The 16,431-nt window shown below is 35.5% G+C and overlaps 1 protein-coding gene and 1 non-coding gene across 3 annotated transcripts in view; both read right to left on the bottom strand.

The window, feature by feature from the left end:
• LOC145286245 (EEIG family member 2-like) overlaps positions 1-16,431 on the bottom strand; it is a 384,201-nt gene that overhangs the window by 242,010 nt on the left and 125,760 nt on the right. The gene's annotated exons all lie outside the window — the stretch shown is intronic.
• On the bottom strand, positions 11,382-11,454 carry Trnac-aca (transfer RNA cysteine (anticodon ACA)). Its single transcript has one exon. It is a non-coding gene; the product is annotated as a tRNA-Cys (tRNA).

Below are 16,431 nucleotides of genomic sequence, written 5' to 3'. Positions count from 1 at the left end.
CAAATCATAACTACCTGTGAGCCAGCAAGCACTATAATTGTTGCAAAACAGTTTCTTTGGAATTTGTTTATGGGAAAGAACTCAAATCCTATCCATTCCTTATCATGAATGCCAATGAATATATTAGATCAGACTGGATTTTGGACTCCTACGGAAGGACCAGATTCATTTGAAGAATTATGTAAAGTTAATATTTTCAAATAATCCAAGAGGACCAAAATTACCTGGATAACGAGTCTGGCGAAAATTTAAGAAATAGATTTAAACAACACCTCTCCGCCCTCAAAAAGGAAAAAAAAAAAAAAAAACATAATTCATGCCACTGAAAGTGAGGGGCTGAAAGAATAGGAAGATCAAGGAAGGATATCACCATCCACATCACAACTTTAAAGGAATCGAGATTCCTGAAATATTGAAAAAAACTTGCTTTTACTGAAACTGAACCAGTAATACCTGGTATGGTATTTAGTCCTGGTTGGTATATGCCGGCTTCCCTCCAAAGGAGGAAGTTTACAGGTGAATATAAAATTCATAAGCAGCCCTCCCTCCAGACACATGTATATTTCGGTTATGGTAAAATGACATATTGCATACAGCATTCCTAAATTGTCACCTATCTGGTATTGGCCAACTTCAGTGATCAAGAACATATGTTAGAGCATGTAACTTAGACTCGAGAAAAATTCATCAGTTTTCATTTTTATTTTTTCATCTCGTATCATGCTTAAGGTTAGCAGTTTCCTAAATGTCTGGTCACTTTTCCTGTTGTTATTTCGCTAATGCTGTCCGTCAGGATCAGGTAGTCATCAACTGATCCCCTCCATGTCTTAAGCAGCTTATGTAGCTTTGAACTATTGGCAATAATGCCAACACACTATGGAGCATTTTGTGTGACAGACAATGTGGTCATACCAATTGAGAGGCATAGTGCGATATACTTTCTCACAAGGGCGTTTAGAGCGAGACAGACAATTTTCTCCATTTGATGTGCTGCTATAAAGATGAGCAAAAAAAAAATCAGTTTTGAATTGAAAGTGATTTTTAATTTTAGAAGTTTCCAATAAGTAGCCAACCTGTATACGTCTTGAGATTAAGAATAGAGTTTCGGTGAGTAGCTAATCTGTATAATTTCTGTGATATAAAGAATAGATTTTCTTCTTGCATCAAGATGAAAAAGTATATGCAGGAATTCTAAGAGATGTATTTTTATGGAGTGATTCCGGTTTCTGATTGGTTGTTAGCAGAGCATGGCTCCATTTGATTGGTCAGTTTCTATCGCAAGTGTCTATAAATAGAACCTTTCAATTTTCTTTCATCATCCCTTCTTCAGTATATCAAAAGTATTGCAACACTCAGAATGATTGGAGTAAATAAAAATTATCTACATAAATAAAAGCAATTGCGGGTTTGTTTTTGTTTCAAAAATATTCTGACAAAAGTGTTTTAACTGGCAGGGAATATGACACTGGTTGCGATTATGAAGTCAGTGATAATTTGGTAGTCCAACCCATCTATGTGACAGAATATCACCAATTATACCCCAAATAATTCATGTATAAATCTGGATGGAGGAGATGGTGGCTCAGTGGTTAACGGTACAGGCTGCTAATCTGGGTGTGCCAAGTTCGAACATCATTCGTTCCATAGAAACATTTACACATGTTAGCAATCTACACGTGGTCACTTCCGACATCGTTCTAGAAAGAATTCCTAATAGAAAAGATATGTCAACAAATTCATCATCATGAACGATGCTCAACAAACGAACTACATCAGCAGCATCCAGCAATTTAACTGCGATGTTGATTGAATGTTCAAGCTTCAAAAAAAAAAAAAAAAAAAAAAAAAAAATGTTAACCCTATTGTATGTTCTAATTAAATGAGAAGTTGTTTCACAGTGAATGCGCACAAAGAAACAGCTGGCCACATTCAACAATCACGATATCAACGTCCTACGTCCAAACACTCATTGATCCGTCTTCTTTATGATCTAAAAGTGAACAAGCATCACAAAACTAGTATACACTTATGCATTAATATGAAAACTGAGTATGGAAATGAAGATTTCTTAGCTATTATCTATTTATCAGCCTAAAATTTATAGATTTTAGGTGCCTGTCCAAGTAATGCATTTTAAATCTTTTTTGATTTTTTTTTTTTTTTTTTTTTTTTTTTACTTTTATGGACATAAATGTAAGCATTTGCACGTAATGGAGGAAACGCTGCCACTTAAATAAGTAAATGTGGATACAAAGCTGGCATTTCTATGTTGCTTATAAACCAATAGTATAAATAAATACATTTTGGAAGTGATATACAAACTGCCATTAGCATATTAAGCTTTGTGAAAAAAAAAAAAAAAAAAAATCGAGCTTAGATATTTGGACGATGTGAAAACATTGTTAACTCACTACCTGTACAGCAGCAACCGAATACATAATGGTAAGAAACCTTGACTGTCGTTTGGGTGGCCGGGTTTCGATCCTGGCTTGAGGTAGTTGCTTGTCTAGCCGTACTGATGAGCTGTGATACAGCGAAGCAGTACTTATGTAGATGATTAATATATATATATATATATATATATATATATATATATATATAAGAAAGAGAGGGATAATGGTCTGAAGCCACAACTTAAGAACAACAATGAGTAATTAACTTTTTGCTAACCCCTATAAAGTAGAGTAAAACATGAATTAAAACAAGTCATCCAGAATACTACATAATAATTAGCTCAATAGATGAGAGTTAGATCATCTAGAGCTAAAATAGATTGTTATCCTTCCTGATATTCTGGAAGGTTATTATACAGGAGCTAGATGGAGTTCCTCAGCCGTGGTGAAGGCAATACATCCAAGAAAGTAGAGGTCTCTCTTAAAATCCAAAGCAGATAAAAAGATCCTGTTGGCCCTGTATAGCAACTTTCTAGTGATGGTGTCACAAAATACCCACTTCTGATTTACCGTGAACCAACACAGAAGTAAGCCTCAGAAAATTGTGATGAGAATGCTCATGTCAGTGTGCAATCTGGCCTAACCAGAAATAGTGAAACGTAAAAAGGTATGTGTATGTTTATGTAGGAGTTGCTCTTAAACTAATTAACCTATCATTCTGAATTTTGGAATACAGCAGCCAAATGCTAAGAAATAGGGAATGTGAGCTATATATATATATATATATATATATATATATATATATATATATATATGTTTTATGCAAAGGAGGGTTTAAAAAGTTTGAAAGCTCTTTGGGAACCGATTTCTGTGAAATTTTAATTATAAGTATTAGACATTAATAAAAATTTTGTTTCTTTGGGGTATTTTAAAGGTGTTTACAGTGCCTAATATAGGTACAACTTCTCATCTGAAAATTCAAATATTTCAGATTTGCATTAAATTTGATGCCTAAGCAAGATATCCTTTATTTTAATTTTTTCACAAGCTAAATTAAGCCATAAATTTAGACATTTTTTAAATTAAAAGCATGCAATGGGTTTTAATCAAAATTGGAATAAAGATTCTAGACATAAGGTTTAGTATCATTATATTTTGATTTAGTTTTTGTTCAATAACTTAAACATATAAATTTATCTCATGTTTGTGTTAAACATTTGATAAGATGCTAATAGTACATATACGTATACACATGACATGTAAACTAGTATAGGTCACCATCAACAGCAAAACTATATCTATTATTAATCTGGATAATTTAATAGGTTTCTAAACAAACCTACCGGGTCGGAGAGGGGGGGGGATACACTGGAGATTAAAAGCGCAACCTCTAAAATAAAGAACTGTAGAAAATGTGAAACTACCGTTCTAAAAAAAAATAAATAAAATGGTGCCTATTGATCCGATAGAAGATTATTGATTTTCTTAGCATGGGTCGTCGCTTGTCGACACGCAGTGTTACCATGGAAGCAAAAAACTTATGGTTAGACTTAAATAGATCAATTGAATCTCACCTGGATAAAAGAAGACACTAAATGCATTAAGCAAATGACAACTTATTTTGTTAGTTTTCCTATACTTACGCGAATAGAGATACAGTGCCGTTCATGCAAAGAAAATAATCATAAAAATGTATAGTTTAATCTATATATAACTACTTAATTTACTCACATAAAATTAATATACGAAAGTATAGATTTATGTGTAAAGTTGAAGTATTTACTTCAAAAGTGCTCAATACGTAGGTAGAGCTAGTTAGTAATTTATAAAATATATATGGCGATTAAGCTACACTGAATATTCCGCGTTTCATCCACTCTAGGACTCTTCAGGCTTATGCGCATAAGCCTGAAGAGTCCTAGAGTGGATGAAACGCGGAATATTCAGTGTAGCTTAATCGCCATATATATTTTATAAATTACTATATATATATATATACATACAGAGAGAGAGAGAGAGAGATCTGTGTTGGGACGATTTATAAGAATTGAAAATCAGAAAAATCAGAACATATCGAAGTATTGGAAAAAATTTGTGCCTATTTTCCGATGCAAAAAAAAAAAAAAAAAAAAAAAAAAAAAAAAACGATTTCTTTAATTATCATTTTTTTTTTTTTTTTAATTTTCTTTAAAAAACAAAATCCACTACTGATAGTAAAAATAAAATAAATACTTATTGATTTAAACTTCTAGTAAAACTACAAGCTATAGATCCTGTCCACGAGTGTGTTTTTACGTTTCAGAAAATATATGCAGATTTAAGATGCGTTTTTACAGTAATAGAGACAAAATAAACATTTATAGTTCAATCTTCAGGAATTTACTAGCGAGGGAGGGGGGGGGGGCTTTACCTGGTCTTAAAATATGCTCAAATATATTTTAATTTGTCCAGATTTCGTATATATTATAGTCATGATTTCAAAAGTAAAAAAAAAAAAAAAATATTTGGGTGCCATCAGCTAGTATCAAAACCGAAAGCAAAACTGTAGCATTTAAAGCTGATGGTGACGTTAACACTGTACCAATGTGACACGCATATTAACTGATTAAAATTTTAATTCCAAGATGAATGTACAAAATGTATAACGACATTTTTCAATTTTGACCTTTTAAAAACTATTCTGAAAAAAAAAAAACAGTCTGTAAAAAATCGTCACCTCAAACATACCCGAGAACCGTCTCTTGGGGCTGAAGAAGGAGGACATGGCGGAGATCCTCCACAAACTGAACCTACCAGCACTATACATATACCAGGAACTATGCCATGCGGGACATCCTCCTATACACCAAGGAGGATGCAGAGAGACTCTCCCTCTAAGACATGAAGTGTGGGAGAGTTAACGACCGAATACCAGGGCAGGAAAAGGAGTCACGTTCAAGTCTTCAACATGCCACCTGAAATACCTGCAGAGCTCCTGGGAGCTCTTTTCAGCCAGTTTGGCGAGGTGGAGTAAGTGGCTCCGGTACAGTCTAAAACCGGCCTACACTTAGGTTGCTACACAGTGGCGATGATGCTGAAGAAAGAGGACTTCTTGGCAATACTGGCGGTGCTGACCTTCAAGGGCAACAGTATGATGGTAATGGTAGGGGGCTGTAGCCTGCACTGCTGATTTTGCCAAAAGCAGTGCCACATGGCAAAGAGCTACCCAAAATAGGCCAGCCCTGACCCAACCAACACTAAAGGCGGTCCAAACGCCGAAGACAGCCCCAGCTCCAGAGACAAAATAAGCTGCCACCACTCCTGCAACCTCGGCACCAACCCCAACACGAAGGAAATCCAAAACCACAGAGGAGGCCAAGAAGGAGGAATGGAGCATGGTGATGGGCAAGAAACGGAAATTCACAACCCCCTCCACCAGCTCAACAATCGAGGCACCAACAACAGCAACCTCTGCAAAAACAACCTGCACAATAGCTACTGCAGCAACTTCAGTCGCCGTAACACCAAAAGCAGCAGCGGCGGCATCAGCAGCAACAGTCTCCTGGCACTAATGAGCCCACGAAAACAGGACTCGACACCACCATCCTCCAATGGGAGCAAACGGAAGCTTCCAGTCTCCCCAACCAAGTCAGAAGAAGAAGCCGTGTAAGAGGAGGAGCAGGAGGTGGAGACCATCATCTCGGCCTGTGTTGAGAGCAAAGACAGGAGGGGGAGGAAAAAACACAAGAGCAGGAAGGCAGGCCCCAGTCCACCTCTCCAGGAAAACTTGACAGAAACTTCCAAGGAGGAAAAACTTCAGTCCCCAAATACTTCAAGCTGAGCAAACTAGCCCGCCTCCTACCAAAACCCTCCCCAAGACTCTTCGCATACTCCATCTAGCAATAAAATCAGAGCCAGAGAGACCTAAACCCACCTTTCCAGTTCGTACGGAACAGACCAAAAAATTACCGTTCCTGCTGGGAGATAAAATATGGGAGAACGTCCTCTGCAAGCCTACCCAGACTTTAAAGGCAAACAGAAGGTGCTCTATAACAAACTAAAGAACTTTGTTTATGTCTAGGGGGACAACGTTACGAACCCCACAAAGTTCAATGCTGACCACTTCCATGAGAGGACGGAAGGACAACAGAACCAGAGCATGGTGGAGGAGGGCAAGAGGGCATTCCCGGACCAAAAGCTGGTAGACGAAGAACACCTGTCGCTGAAAAAGCTGGCAGTGAGATGCAAAGGTAGGGTCCCTCTTCATGTTCACCCTTTGTTTTACAGGGCACTTAAACTAACGTTTCTCTTGGACATGGGAGGTACTGTACAAGACGGACAAATTACGTCTGAACTGTTTTCAGGTAATCTCAGTCAGGCCTGCCATGTCCTCACTTCCGAGGACTTCAGTCCCGTGTGTGACACTGCGTAAAATTAGCGATCATGTCTTGAACTTGGTTACATTTAATTTGAGGGGCATGAGATGTTGGATCATAGCCATGCGTGTGCTGAGAGATCTGGTGTCCCTCATTGACAACATCGATCTGCCGCTATCCGGGGAGACAAGAATGTTTTTCTGACCATCCTAGCAGTAGCGATCTGATGATTTGGATTACCCACTTCAAAAAGGTCTACAAGTGAGCATCTATTCCAGATCAGCATCTGATTGTTTATTTTAAGCATTTGCTTAAGATGAAAATCAGATGCAATTGGAGGAGGTTGCCTCAAGTGGATTTCAATAAGAGGTGAGTGCATAACACTAGTTTATGCATCTGCGGAGGAGCCAGGTTTAAATTTGTGTTCCCATGGTAAAGCAATGGCATACATGGTCCTGAGTTCTTTGGAACCTATCCTACTAGAATAGCTTAGACTTTAAAAAGACTCTTGGCTGGTGGTACAAATGAGATACCGTTCCTGTTGTTTTTTGGCACTAGAGAACCTCTGAGTTTGCCTAATCAATGCATCCTTTTCTTTTTACCCCCCCCCCTTCGGTCTTCCCTCACTGAGGTAACTTTCCACCCCCATTTTCCCTCCCTAATATTTTCTCCGAACATCCCCCCATTAAATCACCCCCATCCCATCTAGAGACCATCCTGCTTGTTTTCCGTTGGGTTGGTTGATTCGGGAGGAACCATACTAACACCCCCAAATGGCATTTTATTTGGTTCAATCTTTTCTTTTTGGGGTTTTTCTTAGCTTCTCCCAACTCCGCAAGACAAACTTTTTTATGCCACCAAATGCCAAGACATTTTTATCCAATGAACATTTCTCATTTTACATTTTTTATCATTTATATTTTTTAAAAATAAATAAATTAAATTAAAAATTTTGTATACACACACGCTCACATGTACATAATTTTTTTACAAAAACGCTGAGGAATTTATTAAATAGATTTAACTCCATGGAATGAATGTGGTATTGTGGTAAATGGTGCCAGTCAAGAGTAATCTCCAAAGTTTTATAGACAAATAGAAAGACCCTGTACCTCTCCCCTCTCACCCAATTTCTTATAGGGCTTCACGCCTAAGATTTTTGTAACTTTTTGTTTCCTAACTCAAATTGTAATTTTACAGTCGATAAACTATATAAATAGGAGCAAAATGTAGTATCTGTTTCGATATTACGCTTCACCTTTTCTGGCCTTGATCAGTGGAGGAGAAATCCTAAATCGAAGCAATTTTTTTTTATTTTTGTTCCCATCCAGAGTGCCCCTTTTTGAGAAGCTGGATTTTCCCCACATTAAAAACTGACCTTCTGTCTAACTGCCCTCGTGGGGAGGCAAGTAAATAGGAACATCGATGTTGTCTTTTGACTTGCAAAGTTGAAATATATCTCATCTGGCCATTTCAAAAAAGTTTGGCAACACCAAAGTTTAGACTTATTAAATTCAATCCTTGCTGAGCATCTAATACATTTCGGCCAGAATTAAATCATATAGAAAAGCTTAGAAAAAATCAAAAAAATCAATATAACCTGCCTCACTTTCTGCGGTTCAGCTGTTGTTAAACATTGATTTATTTATTTATTCTTAGAATTTCAGTAATCATCCTAACCCTCTTCAATAATCGATATATTACCAAGAAAATTGTGTGCTTGTGTGTATGTAAAGTTAGTTTTTGTCTGTTAAACTCTGCCGAGGATTTCAGATATAGAACCCCTACCACCGTAATCATATATATATATATATATATATATATATTAAAACTAAGTTATCCAAGATACTTGGATGAGTATATTTCATTTTGATCAAATGGGGTACAACATTATTGTACGGTCTTTCATGTTTAACATCCATATAAAGAAAATGCAACATTTTACTTTACTTGAAAATCATAGAAATTGAAAGATTAATAGGGTTTGGCAAAAATACATATCCATATTGCTGGGTGTGACTATAGAGAGTTAAATTCGATTTACTGAAATTTATTTGAATAGTTTCCACTGTACTTACACCCACCCCCACTTCAATAGATTCGGAGTACATTTTCAGGCCTCAATTGAAAATTAAATATTATAGAATGTAAAACGTAAAGGAGAGGGTGGGGTGGGGGTAATTTAAAAGAGAATATTACTAATATGAGCTGGAGACAAGGAAACGTTAGGTTCATCATTCAGTCTTGATCAACTGTGGGCTTTCCTGACAGTACATTATGTATGTGTGCATTTAGGCAGTACATTTTCATAAAGACAAACGTTATTGAACAACAAGAAATGCTTCTGCTTTAGTTTAACCTCCCCCCCCCCTACCAGATGGTCCATCCAGGATTTTTTGTCAAATTGTCGCATGTAGGATCCATACGTTTTATCTTTCATTATCTGTGAGTACTTCCGATGTATATCCATGACCAAGTATATTAAGTTCGTTTTAATAATTTTAAAATATAAAAAAGTAGGCTTTTAATATCAATATCAGTGCGACAAAAAAAACTCAACTTTATAGGTGTATTAGATATATCACAGCATTTTTTGTCACAAGATTTTGGCAAATAAATTATAAATGTAAACTTGAAAATGACCAGATATTTAAAAAATAACATTAAAAATAAACAAAACAGTAAGGCAACATCAAAAGTTGGATGTAAAAAAAAAAAATTTAAAAATGGTCATCGTTCCGAATTTTACATACATACGAAACAGTTTATATAAAATATTAACTACATAGCCAAGAACTTGAATGGAATTTGTCGATTACTAGATGCTAAGTTTTGTTATTTCAATAAGGTTTTCTTATTTTTACTATATATATATATATATATTAAAAATAAATAAATACGTCCAAATAAAAAGAGGGCGATTTTCTAAGAAAACACCGGATCTCCAAGGTGGAGTCAGTAACATTAATATCGTTTAAAAAAAAAATCAACAAAACTATATATATATATATATATATATATATATATATACTTATCCACATACAGTACTATTTCGTTGTTTCACAGTTCATTAGTGAGGCTAGACAGGCAACTGCCTCAAGCCAGAATCAAAACCCGACCGCCCAAATGACTGAAGGCTTCTCACCATTATGCTATACGGCTGATGCTGTGTGGGTAATGAATTAACGATGTTTTGACATCGTCCAAATTCCTCTGCTTGATTTGTTTACACAAAGAGCGTCGCATAATACGCTAATGGCAGTTTGTATATCACTTCCCAATATGCTCAACCCAAGATAGGGAGCATTAAAGTAGTAGCGTTCGTGTGTGTATGTACAACTCTCCTACAGCCCACACCACTGGACTGATCATGACCAAACCTGGCATGATAGTCTCCCACCTAGGGATAGTGCACACCATTTTTCAAGGTCAAAGTCAAAGGTTTAAGGTTATATTTGGTGTGGCTCTTAAAACATCCACTTACTGCAAGGATGCCCATGAAGCAAAGTCCCGCACAAAGACAGGTATCTTTGCTAGTATCTATATAATATTCTGCTTGTTCCTTCCTTAGTCAATACATTATGCTTTGAAAAAGGCCAAATACAATTTTTGAAGGTTAACCGGCTTCAAAAACGAAATTTCAATTTAAAAAGCCCAATCTGACAACTCTGGACAAAAATACAGGTGACCCCCTTTGATGTAGCCTACTTTTTTTTAATACCATAATAATATGTTCATTGTTGTAATGGTGTGAGCAAGGAACTTATAATTTCAATGTGCAGAAGTTCTTCACCAGGGAAAGAAATCGGTGAAATTAAAAAAAAAAAAAATTAAAAAATAATAATTTAAAATAAACAAGGCAAAAAAAAGAAAATTGTCTGCCAAGAGGTGCTGGACTGAAGAAGTAAATTAAAGATTGCCACTTACAATGTGATTTTATATTTTGTATTGAACTATGTAACACAATATTACTTTCTGAATATTTATTAGTTTATCTCATTTGGATCAGTTTTATATGTAAAATACAATAGACACTATTTTCATAGAAATGTTAATAAACTTATAAGTTTTTCTCTTCAAAAAACTTGTTTTTTGCGCTATCCAGAAAAATATCCGCTTTATCAAAATATATTTGTTGATTAAAAATGTATTTCTCATTCCACGGAATTTCCATGGGTCCTGCTAGTTATTAATCCTAGTACATAGGATGAACAAGCATACTATACTGCTCTCATAAAAGGAAGTTATGCCTGGGAGAATGATATCGTGACAAGAGAAAAGATGCATTATCTTACTCCTGAATGAAGCACTGAAAGAGAGTACACAGATTCGGATTCAAACAAAAAAAAAAATCAACAGTAATATTAATAACTAGCGGCTGTGCCGTATCAGCACACATAATGCCAAGTCAAACACAACATCAGGTACACTCAACATCAGGTACACTCAACATCAGGTACACTCAACATCAGGTACACTCAACATCGTCTTACCATCAACGCTTACCCTGTGAACTATGAGTATGGGAAATTCCCATATGCACAAACCAAAAATCACTGAAAAAACAAAAATACCCTAACTAGGGGTAAGGATAATGAGTAAACGTTGGATAAAAGGATGCTTAAAATTATTACGAACTTACCAGGATTCGAACCTGGAATCTTCTGATCTGTAGTCAGACGTGTTATCCATTGCACCACAAGTCCTGTCCATATGCAAAAAGATGTTACTGTAACTGTATACAGACAGTGCTAAATTCCGTTGACACGAGCAGATAACCTTTTCAACAAGTTTACAAAACAACCCAAAACCCCTTATTTCGGGCTTTTGGTGTGACTCGACATAGTTCGTTACGAACCATATATAGATAAGGACAATCTAGGGACTCACACCTTTCAGGGGAAAAAAGAATTTTTCAATTCGGTGCATCCGTTCGAAAGTTTTATTGGTATATAGACACACACACACACACATAAATAAACACTTAGAATTTTGATTAATAGTATAGATCACTGGTAATATGTACTATGTAAAATACATGGGCAATGGTGGGGTCGGTGTTTGAGTTGATAACATACATAGTGATAGTTGAGGTATTTATTTCTTTCCTACCGAGAGAAATGTGAGATTAGGATTGGGAAGTCAGCACATCAGAGAAGAAGCATGCTGATCCTGTAAAATATGCCTGTGCAGCCCTGTCGGCATTCCCCAGAAGAGACGCTTCAAGCGACTAGCAATAAACTAATGGCTTCTGAAAGAGAGAAGGCAAAGCATGGGATGCTGGACCTCCTAGAACTGCACAGAACCAGCATTGCACAGGTCATTACAAGAATGGTCTAATCTGTTGGTTTTTGGGGCTCAAAGAAAACAAAATCCCCAGCTGTAAAAGGCACACAAAATGCGTTACACATCTGAACCTAACAGTAATAAACATACTTGTTTTTAATCGATAGCGAGTTCAGTTTGTTTGATGTTTCTCTTCCAAAAAAAATCGAATGATAGAAATTCCAAAGCCATCGTGTATGCAATTTAGGAGATGCTAAAGTGTAAATCCAGACCTGGCTTAACAGTGGTCACTTGTCGAAGTGAATGAAACAATTTGTACAATTGTGTGACCTGCTAATCAAAGTAAAAAAGAAAGGCATTTCCATATCCAAACAAGCCAAATTTATTGCTTTTCAGGGTTCATACTGATTGGTTTCTGAGAAAGGACTAAAAGTGCAACATCCAGATTGTCCTCGGTGTCCAAACATGATATTAATGTGAGCGTGCCTCAAAAATCGATCCTTGCTAGAAAATTACTCTCACCGGAAAGTATCTTATATCTTTACAAAGTCACAATTCCCCCATGAATGGGGTATTATTATCACACTGGGCTGGTGCATCTACCACTTGTCTCTCCCTCTTAGACAGGGTCCAGAAAAGAGTCTAATCTAATAGGTCTCGCACCTATCAGCCAAGTTCCAACCTCTTCCCCATCGTCACAATGTTGCATTCATGTGCCTGTTTTACAGATAGTTTAATGGAATGTGCTCTGATGAACTCATAACACTTGTGTCCCCTCGACATACATACCCCCCCCCCGATAACCTGACAAGCAGCAAAATCCCACCGTTTTACTGCTGAGATCACTAAATGTCAAAGCTTTCTACTCTAATTGTTTCTTCCCTTGGACTTTGGAATTCCCTCCCTGTTTCCTACTTCCCTAACTATACTAACATGCAAAAGTTTAAATCTAACATGAGCAAACATCTTGCCGCTCAACTCCCCACAGTCTCCTGGAGACATGATCCAATTAGTAATCCCCACACCTCACGTCCAAGGAGCAATATACCTTATTTAAGGTGGAGGGGGGGGGAATGAAATCTACTAGACGAGATTTAACCTGGAGCCCTTCATCTGGATATATACATATATCATCTAGATATATACACGCGCACACATTAATCATCTCATTTTGAAGCAAGATTTTATTGAAATCATTTCATTTGTCTGAATTTTTAGTAAGCCAAGATTATCTCCTTCAACCACCATTTTATAAACAGTCAATAAAAATTTCAAACAAAAACAAACAAAAACAAACACAAAGCATCGAAGCAGACTAGAATGTCAAGCTACTGGCTGATATTTAGGTTTACTTTTTTTTCAAAGCCCACCCTTCAGATAAAGTACCGTGATTTTAGTCTAGGTCAGGCATTGATAGAGGCTTTACAAAGATTCCATTGTGAATTTGATCAGAAACATTTGTAAGATTAAATATTAACGGAGCCAACCAGTCTAAAGGGATGAACCCAATGCAAATACTGTCACCATTATAAGCTGCTTCTGTTGAACTTATCTAAGGAAATCCCACCAGAATCGTTCACAATATCTTCACATTTTAACCAGAAAAAAAAAAAAATGGGTGACACGTTTGAAAACATTTTGTAAGTTTAATTTGAAAATTTAGAAAATCACATTTTATTTGAAAGATATGCAAGTATTTATTTCACAATTTGATATTAAACTCTAAAAAAAAATATTTTAGTTATAATTTATTTACGACCGTCACAAAGTAAAGAAACCAACCACACTTCCAAAACTATAAAAATACAACATGGTAATAGAACTACGGCAATCCAAATAGAATAAAATTTAACATTAATAATAAATAAATAAAACAGATGAAAACAAGTAAATTTCTTTTAAACCATAAGATTTTAAGGGCTCATCTAATTAGTCTGATTTCAACTTCCGGCCTGACTGCTGAATTTTGCTTGTTGCAGTACTAGCACCCAATTTACATATTCGACCGTACGAAAGTTTTCCTATGTACCTTTGATAAAGAGGTGATTTGTATTATTTGGATTCATCAAACTACTGTTCTCATCACGAGTGTGATTTTCACAGCGTTTCGGTTGATGTAACCTCTGACCTTCTTCAAGTATCTTGTCGAACTCGGGAATTTGGACGAAATTTCAAGTGGAACCCTTTTACTTCACGGGGGTAGCATGCTCTTGTCCCATCAGCCATGACTGGATAGAGGGTCCAAATAATTCGCAGCTGTATTTTTCAGTCTCCCACACTGAAAACTGAACCTTCAACCTTCAGGATAAGGTAACTTTTTACAATTGTTAGAGTGCTTGGAAAAATTAATTGTAAAAAGTGATATCTCCTAAAGGTTGAAGGTTCAATCCTCAGTGTAAAACCGAAAAATACAATTGCGAATTACTTGAGTTTGACAGAAACATTCCCGAATTCAACAAGATACACTTGATGGTCGGAGGTTACAGCGATTGAAACGTTGTGAAAATCACTCAAGGTGAGAACAGTAGTCCAATGAATCCAAATAATACGAATAACCAATCCTCATCTCAAAAATTCAGAAACGTCAAGAGGTGATTTATCGAAATATCAAGACGACACTGGTCTACACTATAGATTTGGAAGAAAAATATTAAGTAATAAAGAAAATTATCCCCAGATGTCAACTGACCTCTTATCCCTTGTATAATTGTAAAATCCAACAATTTATCCTTCAAAGTTCATCGTAAAAAAACTACACACAAAAATGATTTCATACATTTTTACTCACACCATAACAAAATTAAAATCGATTTCTTCCTAGGTGCATTCAGGATTGTTATCAAAAACACTATGGATGAAGAATTCAAATATCAAATTATTTGAAAACATTGCAATACCAAACACATTTTATATTAAATGCTAAAATAACAGCCTTACAAATAATTTCCAGTTTTGTTTTAGCTTCCCCCCCCCCGCTCTTTTCATTCAGTTTTCTCAGTGACCACACCTCTGCATTAGCAAAGTTAAATTTTTTTTTAATCTCTTAGTATAATATGCAACATGGCTCCAAGCAAATCATAACACTATTTTTTTTTTAAATAATAACTATTGCCAAATAATGGAAAAGATAGTATTGCTTCCATAGATGTTCACTTGTGGGCAAGGTTACAGAAAACTATTGAACAGACAAAAAAATAAATAAATAAAATATATAACTTGATTAAAAAAAAAAAAAAAGTATGAGATAATGTCTGGAAGGATGGTATTATGACAAACGAACATGTATTATGCTAGCGCCCCCCCCCCAAGAAGTAATGCCTGGGAAAACGGTCTCAGGACAATAGAACAGATACTAAACCTCTATATAAAAAAGGGAAGAGATAATGCCTAGGAGGACACTAGTATTTTTGTAATCAAGATATATATATATATATGTATATATATATATATTTTACGAGTGTGGATCACGACTGTGAGCAGAAGCCAACATGTGTTGACAAGTTATATTACTACAGTTTATATAAAAACTACTTAAAATATTTGTTCCAGAAAAAGCGACTGGCTTGGCTTATGGTCTAATTTGAGAAATACTTAACAGGAATGCTCATCATAAAAACCACATCTGTAGCCAGTTTTTTAGTAATTATTAATAACTGAGACTATTGTTTTCCACGCCCCTTTTATTTTGCAGCAGTAAATGCAGTCTTAACCTTGAATTGAATCCTTAATTGCAATAATAAATCCAACCCTTTCATCTTAATTATACTTGTAAATTGAGCTTTCATTATATTCTAGTTGATATAGTAACTATCAACACATTTGATTATATATATATATATATATATATATATATATATATACACACACACACACCGTATAAGACGACCCTTAAAGCTAAATCTTTAAAAAAAAAACAATATTTCATAAGATACCGAATGTTGCAAGGCTAAACAAACATGGTTTCGTGATTTAGCAGTCGTCTTATAACAACCGATATATGATAAAATTATAAAAATTTGCTCCAATTTTGCACCTTGTCTTATACGCCGAAATTATATATATATATATACACACACACTAGTAGATATACCCGGTGTTAACATAACGTTAAATTCCTTTGAGTAAAAACAAAAAAACGGAAAGAAACCGAGACATATGCATGTGAATATTATGTTTTTTTTTTTTGTTTTTTTTTCTAAACAGTTCACTTCTTGTAAGTAATAAAAAAAAATAAAAAAATTTTAATTTAAAAAAAAAAAAAAAAATCGCCAAATTTATGGTGTTTGGTTTGGTTTGATTTGGTTTTGTAGAGGAAAATTTTGTTAACCGAGTTTTCCAAAGAGGGGGAAAAATAATATGAATGTTTGATGTATTTTAGGTCAGGAAGCCAGTATCTT

The sequence above is a fragment of the Euprymna scolopes genome, chromosome 10, assembly GCF_053919585.1.
Source record: "Euprymna scolopes isolate OS-2025 chromosome 10, ASM5391958v1, whole genome shotgun sequence".
NCBI lineage: Eukaryota > Metazoa > Mollusca > Cephalopoda > Sepiida > Sepiolidae > Euprymna > Euprymna scolopes.
This window is presented reverse-complemented; position numbering and strand designations above follow the sequence as displayed.